This window comes from Erythrolamprus reginae, chromosome 5 (assembly GCF_031021105.1).
Source record: "Erythrolamprus reginae isolate rEryReg1 chromosome 5, rEryReg1.hap1, whole genome shotgun sequence".
Lineage (NCBI taxonomy): Eukaryota > Metazoa > Chordata > Lepidosauria > Squamata > Dipsadidae > Erythrolamprus > Erythrolamprus reginae.
The window spans coordinates 22846746-22870677 of NC_091954.1; the positions used below are offsets into that span (position 1 = coordinate 22846746).

Below are 23932 nucleotides of genomic sequence, written 5' to 3' on the forward strand. Positions count from 1 at the left end.
TTGCCAGTAAGCATCTGCAAGAACCTTCAAAAAAACAGGTTACCGTCGCAAAAACAGATAGATACAAATCCAATAAATAATAATAATAAAGTTTCTAAATAGTTCCTTTCTACCGCCATCCACTTCTTACCTATAACGTTAATTTCTTCCAAAAGAGAGGGAGCATTTCCCAAATTAGGAGGAAAGGAGAGAGAAGCCGTTGGAAATGAATCCCTTTGGGACTTCTCAAATAAAATCCTAAACTCCCTCCATCAAGCAAACATATTCATAAGCAATAGAAAGGTTAATAATTACCAGTCAGTCTTCAATTTATAACAGTTTGTTTAGTGACTGCTCGAAGTTCAAACAACACTCATTTTTCATTTAGGACCATTGCAGCCTCCCCATGGTCACATGATCAAAATTCAGACGCTTGGCATCTGACTCACATGTACGACCGTTGCAGTGTCCCAGGGTCACGTAATCCCCTCTTGCGAACTTCTGGCAAGCAAAGTCAACGGGGTAGCCAGATTCATTTAACAACCATATTATTAACTAAGCAGCTGCAGCAATTTGCCTAACAACTGGTCGTAAAGCTCATAAAAGGGGAGGAAACTCATTTAACAACTTTCTCGCTTAGCGAAACTATGGGCTCAATTCTGGTCGTAGGCCAAGGACTGACCTGTATTAATAATATTAATAATCATGGGCTTCCCTAAATATGCCCATGTCACACCAACACTCCGCAGTCTGCATTGGTTGCCGATCAGTTTCTGGTCACAATTCAAAGTGTTGGTTATGACCTATAAAGCCCTTCATGGCACCGGGCCAGATTATCTCAGGGACCGCCTTCTGCTGCACGAATCCCAGCGACCAGTTAGGTCCCAAAGAGTGGGCCTTCTCCGGGTCCCATCAACTAAACAATGTCAGTTGGCAGGGCCCAGGGGAAGAGCCTTCTCTGTGGCGGCCCCGGCCCTCTGGAACCAACTCCCCCCAGAGATTAGAATAGCCCCCACCCTCCTTGCCTTTCGTAAGCTCCTCAAAACCCACCTCTGCCATCAGGCATGGGGGAACTAAGATGATCTTTCCCCCTAGGCTTCTACAATTTATGCATGGTACGTTTGTATGTATGATTGGTTTTTATAACAAGGGTTTTTAGCTGTTTTAGTATTGGATTTTTACATTCTGTTTTTATCACCGTTGTTAGTCGCCCCGAGTCCACGGAGAGGGGCGGCATACAAATCCAATAAATAAATTACTTAATTCAAATGTAAGAGTGCGTGTTGCCTGTCTGGGTTGTATGTGAATTTCTTTGGTGTTTAATTCCCACTCTCTCTCTCTCGCACACACACAGTGTCAGAAAAGCAGACTGATTCTTTAACATAAAAGAATCAAAGTCTATCCAGCTCCATTTGCTTGCATTCTTTGGGGAACATCCTTGCCAGCATCTTCCCAAATCTTCTTTGATACTTCCCAATGCTGAAATTATACTGTTGACTCACAGAGGGTGCTTTTCCACCCCTCCAGACATAACTGTACAGCAGCACAAACCGCTTTGCGTCTTTTGAAGTAGGACCCACTCATCTGCTAAATAATGGTAACTTGTAAACCAGCTCCAGACAAAAGAAAGGAAGGAAGATAAACAGGGTAGGTTCTAAGTTACCTCGCTGCTAGTTCACTTCCTCCTGTGCCACTTGGGTATGCCACGTGGGTGCGCACGCTTTGTGTACACATAGGCACACTGCTCAAAAATTCCATTTTTCTTTTTTTACAGCCAAAAACAAGATGGCAACGCCTGTGCAATGCCGGAAACTCGGCTTCTTCTGGAGAGAAGAGAAGGATTTAGGGGTAGTGATTTCTGACAGTCTCGAAATGGGTGAACAGTGCAGTCAGGCGGTAGGGAAAGCAAGTAGGATGCTTGGCTGCATAGCTAGAGGTATAACAAGCAGGATGAGGGAGATTGTGATCCCGCTATATAGAGTGCTGGTAAGACCACATTTGGAATACTGTGTTCAGTTCGGGAGACCTCACCTACAAAAAAGATATTGATAAAATTGAACGGGTCCAAAGACGGGCTACAAGAATGGTGGAAGGTCTTAAGCATAAAACGTATCAGGAAAGACTTAATGAACTCAATCTGTATAGTCTGGGGGACAGAAGGAAAAGGGGGGACATGATCGAAATATTTAAATATGTTAAAGGGTTAAATAAGGTTCAGGAGGGAAGTGATTTTAATAGGAAAGTGAACACAAGAACAAGGGGACACATTCTGAAGTTAGTTGGGGGAAAGATCAAAAGTAACATGAGAAAATATTATTTTACTGAAAGAGTAGTAGATCCTTGGAACAAACTTCCAGCAGACGTGGTTGGTAAATCCACAGTAACTGAATTTAAACATGCCTGGGATAAACATATATCCATCCTAAGATAAAATACAGAAAATAGTATAAGAGCAGACTAGATGGATCATGAGGTCTTTTCCTGCTGTCAGTCTTCTATGTTTCTATGTAAGAAGAAAATAAGTGCTTTAAAAAAATCCCCCCAAAAAAGATGGCGGCGATTCTGTGACATCATCGTGACATCATCAGCGGGTTGCTACCAGTTTGGGTAAATCGGTCCGAACCCGTCCGAACCCACCTCTGAAGATAAGCCACTTGGAATCATCAGGATTGAAGGGGCACAGACACATAAATAAACCAAAAGCCACACAAAGGAACCAGATTTACCATGGATGATTCATTTATGGCGATTCCCACAGCAAAACTTTCCTAATCCTGCTGGAATAGCTATGGGAATGTTGACTTCGCTACTTCCCCCAAAAAACCCAAAGACAAAAGATGGGTGGATGAGTAATTTCCTTCACTTCCTCCTTTCAAGGTAACTGTAACACACACTGCAAAATGTATCTCTCTACATCTCTGCCACCTGCACTGGCACCCTGCTACAGGTGGCCTCAAAACCTCTCAGGGAGAGTGCTAACCACCAGATCACCACAAAGAAATGATGATCCCTCCAACTCCCCAACCCCCTCCCATCCTGTCAGAACTAATCCTTCCATCTCCCTCCACCATCCATCCTGCCAGAACCGATGAAGCTTCCTGGATGAGAAAGAAACCATCTTCCTAAATACAGTTACCCTTTGAAAAAGCACCTCTGAGGCATCTCTCCAGTTGCGGCCCTATCTGGACTGGGACTCACTGCTCACAGTCACTCATGCCCTCATCACCTCGAGGTTCGACTACTGTAATGCTCTCTACATGGGGCTACCTTTGAAGAGTGTTCTGAAACTTCAGATCGTGCAGAATGCAACTGCGAGAGCAATTATGGGCTTCCCCAGGTATGCCCATGTTACACCAACACTCCACAGTCTGCATTGGTTGCCGATCAGTTTCCAGTCACAATTCAAAGTGTTGGTTATGACCTATAAAGCCCTTCATGGCACCGGACCAGAATATCTCCGGGACCGCCTTCTGCTGCACGAATCCCAGTGACCAGTTAGGTCCCACAGAGTGGGCCTTCTCCGGGTCCCGTCAACTAAACAATGTCGTTTGGCGGGACCCAGGGGAAGAGCCTTCTCTGTGGCGGCCCCAGCCCTTTGGAATCAACTCCCCCCAGAGATTAGAATTGCCCCCACCCTCCTTGCCTTTTGTAAGCTTCTTAAAACCCACCTCTGCCATCAGGCATGGGGGAACTGAGATATTCTTTCCCCCTAGGCCTTTACAATTTACGCATGGTATGTTTGTATGTATGTTTGGTTTTATAATAAAGGGTTTCTTAGTTGTTTAGTATTGGATTGTTACATGCTGTTTTTTATCACTGTTGTTATCCGCCCCGAGTCTGCGGAGAGGGGTGGCGTACAAATCCAATCAATCAATCAATCAATAAATAAATAAATAAATAAACAAACAAATCCTTCCATCTCCTCCACCATCCATCCTGCCAGAACCGATGAAGCTTCCTGGATGAGAAGCAAACCATCTTCCTAAATCCAGTTACCCTTTGAAAAAGCACCTCTGAGGCATCTCTCCAGAGTTACTGCACCTTTTTCTCTCCACCAAGGGCTCCTCTTACCTTTTCCTACCAGTAATGGGATGCCAAGGCTGGCGCAGGCGCCTAACACATATACGCATTCCCCCCCACGAAATTTTGCTTCTGCATATGCACCCAAAGCAAAATCTCACGTGAGCATGCTCACGTGGGTGACATTTTTGTGATGTTTGCCTTTTTTTTTGCTTCTGTGCATGCGCAAAAGCAAAATCTCATGCAGGGGCACACGCATACATGTTGGGCCTGCGCATGGCCAGGCCAGGCCAGCCTCCAGAACCCAATAAAACGTCCTACCGGATCGCCGATCCCATTCGTACCAGGTGGGGCCCATTACTGCTCACCACCTTCCTGGAATTTGCCATCCATTTGCTTACTCTTCACCCATCAAATGTCTTTTCATGAAATTCTGGGCTTCCTCCAAGGACTGGAATGACATATTGAAAGAAGGAAAGCAAATAACACTCTTGCTAAAAGCATAATGGCAGATGAGTCATGATCCTTATAGATTTCAGGCAGTTTCTTCTAACTATACCAGGCTTAGGAGAGGCTAAGACTAGGTTTTACTTTAGGGGTCCCCAAACTTGGCGACTTTAAGACTTGTGGACTTCAATTCCCAGAATTCTCCATCCGGCTGAAGAATTTTGGGAGTTGAAGTCCACAAGTCTTAAAATGGCTAAGTCTGAAGACCTCTCTTTTATATGCACACCAGGGAGCCCGATTACCCTGCATTTAAAAAGAAATAAAAATGCTGTGTCTTGGTCCAGAAAAATAGCAGGAACACCCACATTTTAACCAGATTTCTCCTTCCCCTTTGGAAGTTTTCTTGGTGGTCAGTACATTTAAGCTGAGGAACCATCTGGGTAAATGCCAACCACACAGACTGAAACACGCTCTTTAAATACGATATTTCTTCCGCAAACACCACTGACTTGTGCTGCAGCCACCGAGCAGTAGCCAAATATTTACAAGATATCATCAGACTGAAAGAAAACAGTGGGGAAAGGATCCAAGGCAATAAATATCAGGGTAAATGTAAATGGAACCCAGACAGTGCCCCAAAATGGTAAGAAGTGAAAGTCTTAAAAGTCTGCTTTCCTATTCTGGATTAAGGCTGTGCATCTTTCAAAGATTATTTGGAGTCATGGTTTAAACTTCACATGAACATATGACTCTGCTCTTCATTAAAGCAGCCATTTCTTTTTGACTTGCAAGAGTGAAGAAAAGCCATTGCTTTAAAAGTCACTTTCAAGAATTCACACCATAATAAAATGCCAGGGAAAAAAGGACATTGCTGCTTTAATTAACAGCATAAAAGATACAGTATTTTTAATGGCCCGAAGGACAGAAGGGAAAGAGGGGACATGATTGAAACATTTAAATATGTTAAAGGGTTAAATAAGGTTCAGGAGGGAAGTATTTTAATAGGAAAGTGGACACAAGAACAAGGGGGCACAATCTGAGGTTAATTGGGGAAAAGATCAGAAGCAATGTGAGAAAATATTATTTTACTGAAAGAGTAGTAGATGCTTGGGACAAACTTCCAGCAGACGTGGTTGGTAAATCCACAGTAATTGAATTTAAACATGCCTGGGATAAACATCCATCCATCCTAAGATAAAATACAGGAAATAGCATAATGGGAGACTAGATGGACCATGAGGCCTTTTTCTGCCATCAATCTTCTATGTTTCTATTTTCAAAGCACAGCCAGCAACACAACCATTATACAGGCTGGGGTTTCTTGCAGCCCTTCAAGTGGCGCAAGCAAATCAATTTTATTTTTGTCAAATCAACAAAGAGGACACTGGAAATGGCCTTGGAGGACAGGAGGAAGAGCAAGTCAATGGTCAGATAAAAAGGGGTTGAACCCGGATGAAGAAAATAACAGACAGAAAGGTGTTAGAAAAGCTCCTCTCCAGTTCATACCTAGATAAAGGGATAGAGGTGATGGTGGGACAGGGGAAGCATATTCAGACATGTAGGATTCTGTTACTATATTTATTTATTTGTTTATTTATTGGATTTATATGCCGCCCCTCTCTGAGGACTATACAGTGATGGCAAACCATTTTTGGCTCACGTATCAAACATGTGTGTGTGCATGCGCTAGCATGTGCACACATGGCCACACCAATTTCTTCCCCACCATGCATGCGCACCACACCCATGCTGCCCTGCACATACACACAATCCCCCCATCCCCGCGCATGTGCAAAGGCCTCACTGAAGCCTGGGATGGCGAAAAAATAGCCAAACTGACATAAGAAGAGCTGTGCTGAATCAGGCCAAAGCCTATTGAGTCCAGTATTCTGTGTCACACAGTGGCCCACCAATTGTCCATGGGGATCTTGAGCAGAAAGAGAAAGCAAGACCCTCCCTTTTCCTTGACCCCCAACAATTGGTACTCAAGGGAATTCTGCCTGCCTCAACCAACATAGAGGCAGCACATGGACATCCTTTTCAATAACCATCTATATGCTTAGCATCCATGAATCAACTTCTGGACAAACCAGAAGTTCAGAAAAACAGACTTCTGATTTATCCATTGTGTTGTTTTTTGCACTCCGTGGCTTCAGGAAGCTTCCCTGAAGCCTCTGGAGTGTGAAAAACAGCACAACAGGCAAACTGGAAGTCCATTTTCCTAACTTCCGGTTTGCCCATTGGGCTGTTTATTACACTTCGGAGGTTCAGGGAACCAAATAGCATCTGAGAAATAAATCACATTCCACTCCTGTGCTCTCACACAAGGTTCGATTTATTAGCTTCGCCATGTTGGATTCGATGCTCCGTCATTCCAACACTAAATTATCTTCAGTTTCCCATCCAGGTTAAAGTTCATCTCACATCCCCGTCACCCACAAGTGCAATCATGTGGACCAATCCGGTGCAGGGATTCACTGGCTTCTTCATTTGTTCAGTTGACCTTGGACTCTGTGTAAGGAATGTGTGGTGGTATCAATCTCTCTCTCACTCTCTCTCTCACCCCTCCCGTTTCCCTATCGCTGTTAACTGTGGCAGTCCAAAAGCCTCTAACATCACATAATGGCTTTGGGCCTGACAATTTCCCTGAAGCCTCCGGAGGGTGAAACGGCCTTCCCCAAGGCCGAAAATCAGCTGGCTAGTGTGTGCATGCACACTGGAGCTAACATAGGGCGATGCTTCACCTGCCACAGATTTGAAATCACAGCTCTAGAACAATAGTTTAATGTTCCAATAAAAGTATTCCCAACCTATTTGATACCAGTTTCTTAGTTTGGCCTACCGCATGGGTGTCTAACATTGGCATTGTCCCATCAGTACTAGAACAAAAAGCCATCACTTTACTGTTTCCCCGAAAATAAGAATTAACTACCGTGTTTCCCCGAAAATAAGACAGCGTCTTATATTAATTTTTGCTCCCAAAGATGTGCTACGTCTTACTTTCAGGGGATGTTTTTTTTCCCCCCAATTAATTGTATCCTGTATCCTGCTGCAGCAAAAATGCATCCAAACAAGCAGCCACATGTTGGATGCATATTGGATGTGTTTTAAAACTAATTGATGCAGCGTTTGGGGATGCAATTTATGGACAGCATTGTTATATATGTTCTGTTCAGGAATGCTGCAAAACGAAAGGTTTACGATGCCTTACTTTCGGGGGATGCCTTATATTAGGCAATTCTATGAAACCTCTCCTATGTCTTACTTTCGGGGGTGACTTATTTTCAGGGAAGCAGGGTAGAAAATAAGCCCTAGCATGATTTTTCAAGATGCTTGTAATATAAGCTCTACCCTCAAAATAAGTCTGAGTTAAAATCATCAGCCAGATGGACGCAATTAGTATCATATTTTCCTAAATGTAAGACCTGACCAGAAAATAAGCCCTAATGCACCTTTTGAAGCAAAAAATAATAAGACCCAATCTTATTTTTAGGGAAACGTGGTATATCTATGGCATGATTTGGATGTTCATATCTATAGTTAGAGCTGCATTCACATCACATGCCAATCCATGTTAACTTTTTTAAAATTCAAAACAACTTTGAGATTTTTTTTTTAAATTAAGGAGTGATATATAAATATCATTAAGACTTATGGATTTCAACTTTTCCCTGCCATCCATACTGGATACATCAGCTCTACCAAATAAGGTTGACACATTTCTTATAATTCAACTGGATCTGTATATAATTCAAGTTACCACCACAAATGTCAAAGTGGTCATTCCAATATTTCCTTTCAAGACAAGAGTTCTATCTTTGGAATATGAAATGCAACCCACTAATTACGGAAGGTCAGCATGAAGAAAATAAATAGGGTTTATAAAATGTTCCTTCACCATACACAACCATTTTAGTAGCAATAAAACGTTTTTTTAAAAAACAATGCCTGAACTGTCTTGATTTATTTTTTTCTTTCCTTCTCCTTTTCTTTTGGTATCAGGCAGGGAATCCACGGGGCAAAAAAGTCAAGATGTCCATCATCAATGTTCCCTTTAATTTTTTTTCGGTGTGGGTGGAAAAGTATAGTGTCTGAGCGGCAGTCCCTTTGGGACTGGGCGGCATAGAAGAATGAATGAATGAATGAATGAATGAATGAATGAATGAATGAGAAAAAAATTCCCTTCTTTTTTATTAAAAGAAATTAATAATAAAACAAAACCAAAATCTATTACTATTATTACTATCTTCTCCTCTTTTTCCATCCCTGTCTCCTCCCGCCTTGTGTGTGTGTGTGTATGTGAACTCTTGAACCATTTCCAATAACAGGTGAGGGCTATTGGAAATGGTTCAAGAGTTCACACACACACATACACGAGGCTGGGGTTTTTTTTCTCTGTTATTATTTGGGTGCTTTTTACCATATGCTTTAAATCAAGTCATTTCTCTCTTTCTCTCTCCCCCTCTTGCTCTCTCTCTCTCTTTTTCTCACTTTCTCTCTCCCTCTCTTTCTATCTCACTCTGTCTGTTGCTCTCTCTCTCTTTCTCTCTCTCTCTTGTTTTCTTTCTCTCTATACAGTATATATTGCTTTCTTTCTCTCTCACTCTTTCTATCTCTCTTGCTTTCTCTCTCTCTCTTGTTCTCTCTCTTGCTATCTCCCTCTCCACCCTCTTTCTCTCTCTGTCTCTTTCTCACTTACTTTCTCTCTCCCTCTCTCTTTCCATCTTGCTCTGTCTGTTACTCTCTCTCTCTCAGCGAGGGGGCTGCGAGAGCACTTCCTCCAAGCGCTTCAGGAACGCCTGCTCTGCCTCTACTGCAGCCCCCTTGCTGAAAGCTCAGGACGAAAGTGCTCCCAGCGAAGGGGCTGCGAGAGGGGCGGGCATTCCCGAAGCGCACGGAGAAAACCCTCTCGCAGCCCCCTGGCTGGGAGCATGGATGAGGAGGAGGAGAAGCCACAGCCGCGGGAGAAGTCGTGCCCCAAGGCAGGAGGCGGAGAAAGCCGGAGAGGGGGTGGATCGGGCAGGCAGGGGGCAGCAGCGAGAGGCCAGGAGTGTGAGGGAGCTGGAGGCACCATGGGGAGGCAGGGGCAGCCGCGGCTCCCTTTCCTTCCACCCATGGGCTGGCAGGGGGATGGGGAGCACGCGCAGAGCCTCCGCACTTTCGTCGCTCCCCGCCCCCAACTCCAATGCCTGGCTCCTTGCGCACCCTTGGAAAAGGGTGCGCGGGGGGTATTTTGGGGCATGCCCGCGTGCGCAGCTTACAGGGAACAGTGTCCATCATAACAGTGCAAACCAAGTCATGGCCACATCCTGCAACCAAGAACCCTGGGTTTTTAAAATTCTAGTTCTTAAAAACTAAAGTGGAGAGTGGAAGCTGTTTGATTTTTATTATTCTGTTCAGAAAGCTTTTTAAATGAAAAAGTTTAATTAACGAAGTACAACACAGCAGGGATTTCAGTAATACCTTGGTAACTGAGGGAAGGATGTGTTCTTAAGGCTTGGCAAAAATATTACTTACAAGATTTTTACCAAATGTTTTAAGACACAAACGTACGCAAAGACGCCATGCTATGAAAAAAGGGGAAGTTTAAGCAGTTGACTGCTTGTTAAAAGGAAAAAATATATTTTTACTTCCTCTGTCCTCCTGACTTTTTGAACACGGGTTGGTTGCCAGGCAGTATCCAAGCAACCATGATTTCCTCTCAAAGATTTTTGCTATTATATCACAATGCTGTTTGTAAAGCTACAGGGTTAAAATTGGGAACTAGGAAACAGCTCAGCATTATTTTTGTAATGCAAGGAAGCCTGCTAACCTAAGGAGATGAGGGGGAGTAAGTACGTAGGTGTAGAGTTATTAAATATAATAATTACATATATCTGCATAATATAAAAACATAAATGACCTTTGTGATCATATTAAAAGCAACTGTGTTCTCTTCGCTGATGATGTAAAACTATTCAACACCAGGGACAAAAAGCATTAAGTTGTTAACCTAATCTTGCATAACTTCTTCTCTGGTAAAATTGTACTGCTAACTGGAGCCTACAAAACATTTGCTAGACCAATTCTCGAATACAGCTCATCTGTCTGGAACCCACACTGCATATCGGACATTGAGAGAGTCCAGAGATATTTCACAAGAGGAGTCCACCACTCCTCCACTAGCAACAAAATATTTTATGCCACCAGACTTGAAATTTTGGGCTTAGACAACTTAGAACTACGCCACCTTCGGTGTAACCTAAGCGTAGTATATAAAATTATCTACTACAATGTCCTACCTTATCAAAGACCACTTCAGCTTCAACCACAACAATACACAAGCACACAATAGATTCAAACTCAATATAAATCGCTCTAAACTCAATTTCAGGAAATATGACTTCAGCAACAGAGTGGTCAATACACTACCTGACTCTGTAGTTTCTTCCCCGCCCCCAAAACTTTAACCTTAGACTATCTACTGTTGACCTCACTCTTCCTAAGAGGTCTGTAAGGGGTGTGCATAAGCGTACCAATATGCCTGCCATCCCTGTCCAAATGTCCCCTTATATTTGTAACCATTTCACATATTAATAACCATGTTAATATCTATATCTGTTTCCATGAATGAATGAATGAATGAATGAATGAATGAATGAATGAATGAATGAATGAATGAATCTATCTATCTAATTGTTGTGGTTGGCTCTGGCCCAGCTCCTGCCCCAGGGAATGTGGAGGTGGATGCAGGGGAAACGTCAACATGTCCTAGGCCTGTTTTGTTGCCGGCAGAGTCAGGGAGTGCAGTTTCCTCGGACGAAGAAGAAGGTGGGGGTGACTTGGAAGAGGGGGGCTTGGCACACAGCCCAGGAAGCCAATCACCATTATCTTCGGTCGATTCGGATGACGAAGTGTTAGACCACCCCGCAGGCGCAGACTTATGCATCGAAGAGACCAATTGAGAAAATATTACAGGAGATAAGAGAGGCCACCTGTGTTTGGGTGGGGCTCCAGTAATTAGAGCTGCTGCTATAAATAGCAGCGTGCTAGTTTGGCCGTTGTGGAAGATTATCTGATCGCAGTTCTTCAGGATCGTGCCTCGCTGTTTCTGAACTTTGTTTGTGGATTTTTCACGCCTTTGACACCAAAGCAGAGTAAAGTGTGTGTGTGTTTCACTTCGTGAGAAGAAGGAGGGCTGTGATGTTTCTTCACAGCTACTAGCCAAGTACTTAAGGACTGATTAAGGGACTTGTACAGCCTGCAAGGTTGCTTTGGGGAAGAGTGCTCTTTGCAATACAAAAAGGGTGCTTTGTTTCTTTTGAATTTTGTGACAAAGGACATTGTTTTGAATTTTCAAATGTGTGTGTGTCTGAAATTTGTACCGATGAATTTTCATGAGGCTTCTACCAGAGAGCCCGGCAGAACACTATCTATCTATCTATCTATCTATCTATCTATCTATCTATCTATCTATCTATCTATCTATCTATCTAATGCAATGAGGTGGGGGAGCTTGTTATCTCACAACCTGTAGAGTAAATAGGCAGAACTACCCTGTCTAAGCAGCCTCTTTCTTCCATGTGTTAATTTAAAAATACAGGGCATTTTTGCCCTTTCAACATAATCACAGAATGATTCACTTAATTTAATGCTTGTTCAGGCAGAGTTTGTTTGTTTTTGCCCTTACTACTGACACCCTTTCTTTTATTCACTGGTGTATTCAGTTATAGTTTTTACTTTCATTTCTACTGAGTATAAAAAATCCATTTAAAAACTTGTGTAATGGTGACCCCTCCAGGCAAAACAAGGGATGCCTCTGCACATATTCAATACATTTACAAAAATAAATGTTACTAAGTACAGTGGTCCTTTGACTTTCGTAGGGGATACGTTCCAAGACCAGCCGCGAAAGTCAAATTTCCGCGAAATAGAGATGCTCCCTTCCTTCCTTCCTCCCCCTCCCTCCTCCATTCCTGGTTTTACTTACCCCCAGAACCCGCAGGGGCAACAGGGCAGCAAGCTAGGGGCTTTGCTGCGCTCGCTGCCGGTGCTCAGGGGAGGGGGAGGGGAAGCTCAAGGCAAGAGGGATCCAGGCCAGGACTCAAAGCTGGGATTCCAGGCCGGTCAGCTTAGGTGGGTGCGGGAAGAAGAGGAGGCGGCGGGTGGCAGTAAGGCTCGGCTTCAAGGGGAGCGTACTAACCCTCCAAGAATTAATTAAGATCAAGAGGCTGGGATGGAAGCGGAGCTTTTATTTAAAGAAGCAGGACGGCGGGGAGGGGGGGGAAGAAAGTTAAAACACACAGTGTTGTACATCAGGCGGCAGGTTTAACAACTGCTCATAGGTTCAATTGGTTGTGTGGATTAAATCACTGGTTGTGAGTTTTCATACTGTTCAAGATGAACAGCAACTACTACAGATATTGCTCTGCCAAGCATTGATGATGATGTCATTGTATAGAGAAGTGAGGGCTCTGTTCCCGAAGTTTGTATGTCCTCATTGGGGGGGGACTGATACGGTACGTTTGGTCTCAGAGGGATCGACCGGAAGAGAGGGGAAGATCCCGGTACCTTGAGGCAACTGGCAATTACCTCTAAGGGATAGGAGGAACCCCTCAACTTTGACAAGGAAAAGCCACCATTTTGTCTGGCAGTGACAGCAATATAGAAGAAAGAAGAGTGTGACCTAAGCTTGATCAGTGAAGGAAAGAGTTACCCCAAAAATAGGTGAAATTAGAAATCAGTTTGAAGGAGAAACAGGATTAAAGTTCAGAACTGACAGAAGCGGCGATTGGGAAGGAGTAGACACGAAAAGCCACAGAATTGGAAGAGTCACAATGGCCAGTCCCAGCGACCAGTCAGGTCCCACAGAGTTGGCCTTCTCCAGGTCCCATCAGCCAAGCAATGTCGCCTGGCGGGGCCTAGGGGAAGAGCCTTTTCCATAGCGGCCCCAGCCCTCTGAAATCAACTCCCTCCAGAGATTCATACTGTCCCCACCCTCTCAGCCTTCCACCAACAAGCCTGGGGCCACTGACTTTTTAACATCCAGCCACGGCTGATGATTGAACATATATAGGATGATTGGTTTTAAGAATTAGGGTTTTAGAGTATATTTTTTAATATTAGATTTTTTTAAATGTGCTTTTTATATTTACCTCTGCTGTGAGTCACCCTGCATCGATGGAGAAGGGCGGCACAGAAATCTAATTAATAAAATAAAATAAGAGAAAGGTTACAAGCGGTGTGCCACAAGGATCTGTTCTGGGTCCTATTCTTTTTAATATATTTGTGAGTGAGGTTTGATAGGGAAGGTTTTCCTATTTGCCGATGACTCTAAAGTATTATTTATACAATAGAGAAAAAAAGAAGAAAATAATACTAAACTTGTTTACAAAATTATACGCTCAAGAAGATGTCAAACAGGATTAAAGTTAAAATATACTTCGAATCCACAAATATCAAACAAATTACAGAAGATCAAAGAGATATGTTAAATAGGCCAATTACAACCACAAAATTTGAGACGGTATTGAATAAACAGAAAAATAACAAAACACCACGTCCGGTTGAATTATATAAAAATATACAAGAAGGAATAAAGAAGTATTCAATGAAACACACCCACATGGTCAGAGGCTTTAAAAACACTGATACATAAGAAAGATTCAGATCGACAATTAATTCAAAATTATAGACCTGTCTCTCTTTTAAATTTGGATTACAAACTATTCATATCAATAATGGCAGAAAGGTTTTAAAAAATCTTTAACAAAGACCAAAATGGTTTTCTGCCGAAACCTGTGGTGGCCCGAGTGTTCTGCCAGCAAAAACAGGCTTCTGAGCTCTGATTTCGGTTGCAATAGCTTCCTGGAACCATCTGCCAGCAAAAATAGAGCTCTCAAGGGCCACCTGCAGCCCTCCTGAGCTCCATTTTCACTGGGAGAGGCACCACAGATCATCCCCGCAGGCCAGATCTAAATACCCCGTGGGCTACATCCGGCCCCTGGGCCTTTAGTTTGACAAGCCATCCTAAATTGAATATAGGATTAATTTAATTTCCTGTTCTAAAGAATGCAACAAATTCCAATCCTGTATCACAATTAGATTAATACGTATGAAAATTGCTATGTTTAAGACTTATAGGATATATTGCTTCACAGTGCTTTCTTTACAGCCCTAAGAAGTTTATAGAGTCAGCATATTGCCCCCAACAATCTGGATCCTCATTTACCAATCTCTAAGCAGGAGAAATATAAAACAAGGCATCCATGAAGCTGTGGAAGGATGAAGTGCCAGGTTTAAACTACAGGGGATATTTGGAATACTACATTGTCATTTTGGCAACTCATCAAATGAAGTACTGTAGTTTCAGTGTACTATGCAACACGATTCTTATTCAAGCGATGTGGAGCATCTGGATAGCTTCTACTGAGTTCGGGCCAGCTAAATAAAGGAGAGATGTTGATAACTGATCGCTTTTATAGTGCTGCCAAGAAAATCTTATGACTCCAGGGAGGCCATAAAGTCATGAGAAATCCAACTTAGCTGTGCCAAACAGAATTCAAACCTTTTATATAAATCTGCAGGTACCTTAGGAGGGATGATGGAAGTAATCACATTTCCTAACAGCTAGATTCTTGCCCTAGATTCTTACCTATTGAAAAACAAAATTTGTAATAGGTTGGCCCTTAAAAGCGATCTGTATAATCAATCAAAGCTAAGCCTCAATTATGAAAAAGCCTACGAAGTGATAAGAAAAGTACAGCATGATTACGAAGGCCTTTTAACTTTTCCCGAAATTCTTAAACTTACACCTTTACAGCTGTAGTCCTTGACTTACGACCACAATTGAGGTCAACATTTCTGTTGCTAAGCAAGGCAGTTGTTAAGTGAGTTTTGCCCCATTTTAGCCACCTGTCTTGCCACCGCTGTTAAATGAATCCCATTCCCTGCAGTTGTTAAGTTGTTGTTAATAAAATTAACCTAGTACATAATTTACAAGAGATGAAGGTACCATTGCACATGGCACTAAGTCCCAAAGTTTTATTTTATTTTTTAAAAGTTCTTTGAAAATGAGACAAAAAATGAGACAGGCCGTGCCAGAACTCAAAGCCCTTTAAGTGGGAAATGGCCAAGAGCCCACAGGGTGACTATGGTGCTCTGGAACAAATGATAAAATATATACCATATTTTTCAGACTATAGCACGCATCTGTGTATAAGATGCACCAATATTTTAAAGGAGTAAGTAAGAAAAAAAACATTTTTGTTCTCTCCGGCTCACAGGAGCACTCTACAAACCCTTTGTATGCCCCTTTTTTGCCAAAATGTACCCATTTTTCACTCAATTTTGCGAAAAATGTGGCACACAGAAGGTTTAGGAAGCCTGCAGAGTGCTCCTTGGGGCTGGAGGAGGCAAAAACACCCCCGTTTTTGCTGACATGTTTCACACATTTCTTTTACAAAAATTGAGTGTTTTTGCCTTTCCCCATCCCCCAAAGCACTCTGCCGGTCTCCCAAACCCTCTGCGCATGGGGACAGGGCTTCAGGAAGCCAAAAATGGTTGTACTGTATTTGGTTTATAAGATGCACCGATATTTCCAGCCTCTTTGGGCGGGGGGGAATGTGTGTTTTATACTCCAAAAAATATGGTAGTTCAAAAATATGTCCTCAGAAAATCTCTTTTTTAAACAAAAATTATAATATGTTTATTGGTTATATACATGAAAAACAGGGTATAGAAAAATAAAGGGAATATATATAATGTACATTCTAGCAATTATAGTTTACTTATATAGCATGCGTGATTGGGGAAGGAGAGGGAAGGAAAGGGAAAGGGATTTAGAAAGAAGGGAAAGAAATACAAGAGGAGGAAGGATAGAAAAACAGAGCAAGAAAAGAGTAGTAAGAAGAGTGTGGGGGGCCAGCGTTAGAGCTGGGGCTTCTATGTTTTGCGGCCTGTGGTTTAAGCATATAGGTGGTATAGATTTTCCTGAAGTTTTATCCATATGTATTTGACGTAGTTGCTAGTGCCATCATTTATAAGTGATTTATAAATTTATTCATTCAGTTTCTTTGTAGTTCAAAATTTGCGTAAGATTAATATAAATCAACAACATCAAACTTTTTGAGTACAAGCTAAAACTAATATTTCCGTATCTTTTACTATACTCTATCTGACTTTCCCATAAAATGTTCAAAATGTCATCTACTAATACAAACACAGTCCTCAGAAAATCTCAAGGCACCTGTGATGATCTCATGGCAGCCACCCCAGAATCAGCGACACGATTAGCTTCCTCAGATATCGAATTATAACATCTATCCCATTACAATTACACGGCTCCATACCGTGGTGATTTTATCATGGTTTTATCTTTACGTAATATTTTACCTCCTATATTGTATTATCCGCATCTCTCTCTCTCACCGCCTCTCCCATGTCTTCTTATTTATATGGACTTACTTCAAGTGGTTCGTCTTGGAAAATTAGTTCTTGGTGAAAAAAATTCTGTATGTAAACAAGAGATGTTCTCTAGCTTCAGTTTTATTTATTTATTTAGCATATGGCCTCTGCAGAGGTCACGCAGGCACCGATATACAAATTTAGTTTAAATAAAGCATCTGCAAGAGTGTGCGTGTGAGTGAGTGAGTGAGTGAGTGAGTGAGTGTGAGTGCTGATGCTTTATTTTATATATGTAAGTCTTGGCATATTCAAGTGTTTTTCCGTCTAAGGTTGACGTTTCGACAAAGTCCCACTCTTCATCTTCAGGCTGCTGCTTTCGGCTTTTTGCTCGGGCAAAATTCTGTGCTTCACCCGAGCACAAAGCCAAAAGCACCAGCCTGAAGATGGTGAGTGGGACCTCACTGAAATGTCGCCAGGATTATATCAACCTTACATGGGGAAGGAAAGACCTGAATATGCCAAGCCCTACATACCTATACCCATGAAATATACCAGGGTGATCCAACAGAAAAAACATATAGCCCCTCCCTGGTACAAAGCTGAAGGGATCAGAATTAACCTAAAGGTTAATTCTCTGCCTTACAAGGCAGAAGCTGTAGAATCAAATCTCACTAAGGATATGGCTAGCTGAGGAGGGCAGAACAAGGCTATATATAGTGTGTGTGTGTGTGTGTGTGTGTGTGTGTGTGTGAGAGAGAGAGAGAGAGAGAGAGAGAGAGAGAGAGAGAGAGAGAGAGAGTGAGTGACATGTTTTTGCTGAATTTGAAAATTAAGACTAGGATAGATCTATTTTGGCCTTGTTCTGGCCTCATCAGCTGGCCATACCCTCACTTGGACTTGGACTTGGAGCCTTTGTCTTGTAAGGCAGAGAATTAACCTTTAGGCTACAGTATCCAATCCCTTCAGCTCTGTACCAGGGAAGGGTTATTATGTTTTTTGGGTCGAATCACCCTGGTATATTGAAGGAGCATCACAGCTTCCTTTTTGCCTCTCAGCCCATACACATACATACATACATATAACAAATTTAGTTTAAATAAAGCATCAACAAATATATTTAATTTGTGTGTGTGTGTGTGTGTGTGTGTGTGTGTGTGTATTTATAAATAAAGAGGAGAATGCCCAGTGTTGTGCCTATCCACAAGAAGGGCAGTAGAGAAGAAGCTAGTAACTACAGGCCAGTTAGCTTGGCATCAGTTATAGTTAAAATGATGGAGACCCTACTCAAAGAGGATAAATCAGCACCTAAAAACCGCTAACTTATTGGACCCAAACCAGCATGGCTTTACTGAGGCAAATCATGTCAGACTAATCTCACTGATTTCTTTGACTATGTCACAAAGGTGTTAGATGAAGGTGGTGCCATGGATATTGCCTACCTGGACTTCAGCAAAGCCTTTGATACAGTTCCACATAAAGAGCTGATAGATAGGTTAGTGAAGATTTGCAGCTGGCTGAAGCATAGATATCAGAGGGTTGTTGTTAATGGCAAGTATTCTGAGCAGAGCCTGGTTACAAGCGGTGTGCCACAAAGGTCTGTTCTGGGTCCTATTCTTTCTAATATCTTTGTGAGTGACATAGGGGAAGGTTTGGTAGGGAAGGTTTGCCTATTTGCCAATGACTCTAAAGTGCGCAATAGGGTTGATATTCCTGGAGGCATCTGTAATATGACAAATGATTTAGCTTTACTAGGTAAGTGGTCAAAGCAATGGAAACTGCAGTTTAATGTTTCCAAATGTAAAATAATGCACTTGGGCAAAAGGAATCCTCAATGTAGTATTGTATTGGCAGTTCTGTGTTAGCAAAAACTTCAGAAGAGAAGAATTTAGGGGTAGTGATTTCTGACAGTCTCAAAATGGGTGAAAAGTGCAGTCAGGTGGTAGGGAAAGCAAGTACTGTAGAATCCTTGGCTGCATAGCTGGAGGTATAACAAGCAGAAAGAGGGAGATTGTGATCCCGCTGTATAGAGAGCTGGTGAGACCACATTTGGAATACTGTGTTCAGTTCTGGAGACCTCACCTAAAAAAAGATATTGATTAAATTGAACGGGTCCAAAGATGGGCTACAAAAATGGTGGAAGGTCTTAAGCATAAAACTTATCAGGAAAGACTTAATGAACTCAATCTGTATAGTCTGGAGAAGGGAAAGGGGGGACATGATCGAAACATTTAAATATGTTAAAGGGTTAAATAAGGTTCAGGAGAGAGGTGTTTTTAATAGGAAAGTGAACACAAGAACAAGGGGGCACAATCTGAGGTTAGTTGGGGGGGAAATTATAAGTAACGTCAGAAAATATTATTTTACTGAAAGAGTAGTAGATGCTTGGAACAAACTTCCAGCAGACATGGTTGGTAAATCCACAGTAACTGAATTTAAACATGCCTGGGATAAACATATATCCATCCTAAGATAAATAAAACAAGAAGAGCAGAAGGCTGATCTCTGATTTGTTTAGATAATTTTTTTTCACCAGAACTAGTTTTCCAAGATGAGCCATTTGGAATAATTGCATGTAAATAAGAAAAAAAGGGAGAGATGATGAGCTACCCTGGAAAGTCACATCCAAGAAACCAACCAACCAATCCACCTATTGACTCCATAAGATTTTGTATTGCTCAGCCCAGCCACTGAAATGAAGGAAAAAGAGGTCAAGAGCGTTTGGGCAGGACTCATACGGCAAACAAACTTTGCGGTTTGATATATAGCCAAATCCATCAGGAAAAGCCTTTAAAATGTTAAATATTGTTCCCAGACTGGACATTGCTTGTAGCCTCCCCAACGCAGAGCAAACAGAATTCCTTCCTAGTAGAAATTAAAATAATAATAATAATACACTCTGCCGAAGTCCTTGAAACTGATTTTATCAACCACTGTGTTCCAAGGGAAATTGGGGAATGTGCCACCCTGTTAGTATTTTTAGAAATAAATATAGGGAGGGAGGGAGGGAGAGAAGAGAGTGAGTGTTTAGCAAAGAGTCATTGGAAAAGAAATCAGGAAGCTCTATGCAAAGTATGAATAAGTGGTACTACTTTTAACTAGCAATATAGATTATAGTATCCACACTCCAACCTGCTGCCCTAAACTTGTGTTGAATGCAATTCACATCATCTCCAGGTAGATCTCGACACAAACTTTTTGTTTAGTGACTGTTCCGTTACACCACTACTGAAAAATGTGTCTTCTGACCAGTTTTCACTTGTATGCTCATTGTAGCATCCCCATGGGCATGTGATCAAAATCTGAACACTTGGCAACTGACATGTATTGATGACTTTTGCAGTGACCCAGGATCCTGTGATCACCATTTATAACCTTCCCAGCTGTTTTCCAACAAGCAAAGTCAATGGGGGAATTCAGATTTGTTTATCGGCCGCCTGAGTCACTTACCAGCTGCCGTGGTTTGCCTAACTATGGCAGAAAAAGGTTGGTAAAAATGGGACACAATTCACTTAACTGTCTTGCTTAGTCATGGAAATCTGGGTCATAAACCGAGAGCTACCTATAGATGAATTTACTAAAATATTAAACTCTTCCCCAGTCTGGGACCCATAAGAAATAACAAAGTTTCTGTCAATAACATGCAGGAAAAGAGCGATAGAAAAATACAGAAGATTTATTAAGTACACAGTAGCCATTTCATGTGATTTACACATCAGCTGTATTACTATATTACAAGGCCATGGTTGCAAGTTCAAGTCCCAGTGAAGGTATGGCTAGCTGATGTGGCCAAAATAAGGCCGAAATAGATCTATCCTAGTCTTCCTTAATTTTCAAATTCAGCAAAACATGTGACATATATGTATATAGCAACAGAAAACAAATATCATTGAAATGCTAATATTACTAGATAATGGCTATACAGTGGTACCTCTACCTACGAACTTAATTCATTCTGTGACCAGGTTCTTAGAAAAGTTTGTAAGAAGAATTTTTTCCCATAGGAATCAATGTAAAAGCAAATAATGTGTGCAATTGGGGAAACCACAGGGAGGGTGGAGACCCTGTTTCCTCCCAGGAGATTCCTAGAGAGGCCCCACAGAGGCTTCTCCCCACCTTTTCTGGCCCTGTTTCCTCCCAGGAGATTCCTAGAGAGGCCCCACGGAGGCTTCTCCCTGGCTTTTCTGATTACAGTTTCAGAGGCTTGGGTTTGTAAGTGGAAAATTTATTTTATTTATTTATTTAATTGGATTTGTATGCCGCCCCTCTCCAAGAACTCGGGGCGGCTCACAGCATATATAAAAACAGAACAATAATGTAATCCAATTAATACTACAATTTAAAAACAATTAAAAGAGAAGATTAACCAAACAATTAACTTATTAACCAAACATTCAGCAGTCATACTAAGGCATTCAGTGGTCAGGGGAAGATCTAAAGTCCCAAGCCTGGCGGCAAAGATGAGTTATTAAGCTCTTTCAGAAGGCAAGGAGGGAGGGGGCAGTGCGAATCTCTGGGGGGAGTTGATTCCAGAGGGCCGGGGCTCTCACAGAGAAGGCTCTACCCCTAGGTCCCGCCAACCAACATTGTTTGGTCGATGGGACCCTAAGAAGGCCAACTCTGTGGGACCTCAGCGGTTCCTGGGATTTGTGCGGCAGAAGGCAGTCTCGGAGATAATCTGGTCCTGTGCCATGGACGGCTTTATAGGTCATAACCAACACTTTGAATTGTGCCCAGAAACTGATCGGTAGCCAATGCAGTGCGCGGAGTGATGGTGAGATGTTGGCATTTCTTGGAAGGCCCAAGTCTGCTCGCGCGGCTGTATTTTGGACAAATTAAAGTTTCCGAACACTCTTCAAAGGTAGCCCCGTGTAGAGAACATTGCAGTAGTCGAACCTCGAGGTGATAAGGGCATGAGTGACCATGAGCAAAGACTCCCTGTCCAAATAGGGCCACAACTGGTACACCAGGCAAACCCGGGCAAACGCCCCCCTCGCCACAGCTGAAAGATGGTGTTCTAAAGTTAGCTGTGGATCAAGGAGGATGCCCAAGTTGCGAACCCTCTCTGAGGGAGTCAATAATTCCCCCCCCCCAGGGTGATGGACAGACCGATGGACGTGTCCTTGGGAGGCAGTACCCGCAGGCACTCCGTCTTGTCTGGATTGAGTCTGAGCCTCTTGGCACCCATCCAGACCCTGACAGGTTCTTGAGAAGAGGCAAAAAAAATCTTGAACACCCGGTTCTTATCTAGAAAAGTTTGTAAGTAGAGGCATTCTTAGGTAGAGGTACCACTGTATTTCCAAATACTAGTAGGCAGGTGGTATTTCATGAATGTGAAACACAACCCTAAATAACTTGCAGTATTTTAGATTACATCCCTTATCAAATCCTATTGTTTAAGAATAATATTTCTCAACTTTAAGATGTGTGGACTTCAACTCCCAGAATTCCCAGCCAGCACGCATCTCAAACTGACTTGTGGAAACACTGGTTTAGAACAGTGATTTTCAACCTTTTTTGAGCCGCGGCACATTTTTTACATTTACGAAACCTTGGGGCACATTGAGCGGGGGGGGGGGGGGGCTAAAAAAAGTTTAGACAAAAAAATTCTCTCTCTCTCTCTCTTCCTCCCCTTTGCTCTATTTCTTTCTCCCTCCCTCTTTCTCTCCCTTCCTTCCTCTTTCTCTCTCTCTCCATCCCTCTTTCTTTCACTTCCTTCCTTCCTTTCTTTTTTGCTCTCTTTCTCTCTCCCTCCCTACCTCCCTCTATGTCTTTCTCTCTCTCTCCTTCCCTCCCTCTCTCTCTCTCTCTCTTGCTTTCTTTCTCTCTCTTGCTCTCTCTCTCTTTCTCTTTCTCTTGTTCTCTTTCTCTCTCTTGGTTTCTTTCTCTCTCTCATTCTCTCGCTCACTCGCTCTTTCTCTCTCTTGCTTTCTGTCTCTCTCTCTTGCTTTCTTTCTCTCTGAGCTTCGCGGCACACATGGCACACTGGTTGAAAAACACTGGTTTAGAAGAATCATCATCCAGTTGTTGGCAAGAGACACAACAGATTACTTGCCCATGGAGATTTAGGAACTAATGACTCAGGTCCCCAATTCAAACTCAGAGGAAATTTCCATCCATCCATATCAACTAACCTTTAACTACTAAAATGACAGACAGTTTATTTGGAATTAACATTTCCAGTGTTATATCCAGTAACTTTATTCCAGTGGCTAGAAATTAGTATCCTCAATAAGAGGTTTGTTTATTTATTTAAATTTGATATACGGTTCTCAGCCATCTCACTTCTTAGATTCTTGTGTGACTCACAAATTTCCTGTGTCTCCTAAGACGGACTCATTTTATTTCATATCCCAGAGCAAAACACGCCAGCAATAAATCAAATTAAGCTGCATAGTTATGGCTGCCAGTCCCTGAATTTCTTCAGTCTACATTAATTCCACTTTCAGTCCACCCACGTTTTTTATTCAAATGCTTTGTTTACCTCTTCAGCTGCCTACCCAAAACTCTCCAGGCCTGCCTTTCCAAAGCCATGAAAAACTATTACCTTCCTCCTTCCACCCCACCCCCCATTTCAAAGAATACACAAAAAAAGCAGACAAATCTTTTAAATCCCTTTAAAAGTTGCGCCTACAATTAGAAGAAGAAGCTTCTGTTGTCTGGACTACAGGTAAAAAACGAATACATCTGCAATTGAACTCAAACTCATTCTGACACCCTTGTACTGTATTGTAAAGCAACTTGCACCACCGGGTTTGCACAGCCGGTTAAAGGGCTGAAACGTGACTGAAATGTAATCTAGCCAGTGTCTACATTGCTACACATTTAAACCACGAGTCTACGGAGAGGGGCGGCATACAAATATTATTATTATTATTATTATTATTATTATTATTATTAATTAGATTTGTATGCCGCCCCTCTCCGAAGACTCGGGGCAGCTCACAACAGCAATAAAAACAATATAACAGTGGAACAAATCTAATATTAAAAACATATAAAACCCTATCATTATTTTAAAAAACCAAACAGCAACATTCATACCAAACATAAAACAAAGTATAAAAAAGCCCGGGGGAAAGATGTCTCAGCTCCCCCATGACTG

At 42.2% G+C, this 23932-nt stretch overlaps 1 protein-coding gene across 2 annotated transcripts in view; it reads right to left on the minus strand.

The window, feature by feature from the left end:
• PALD1 (phosphatase domain containing paladin 1) overlaps positions 1-23932 on the minus strand; it is a 185089-nt gene that overhangs the window by 160011 nt on the left and 1146 nt on the right. The gene's annotated exons all lie outside the window — the stretch shown is intronic.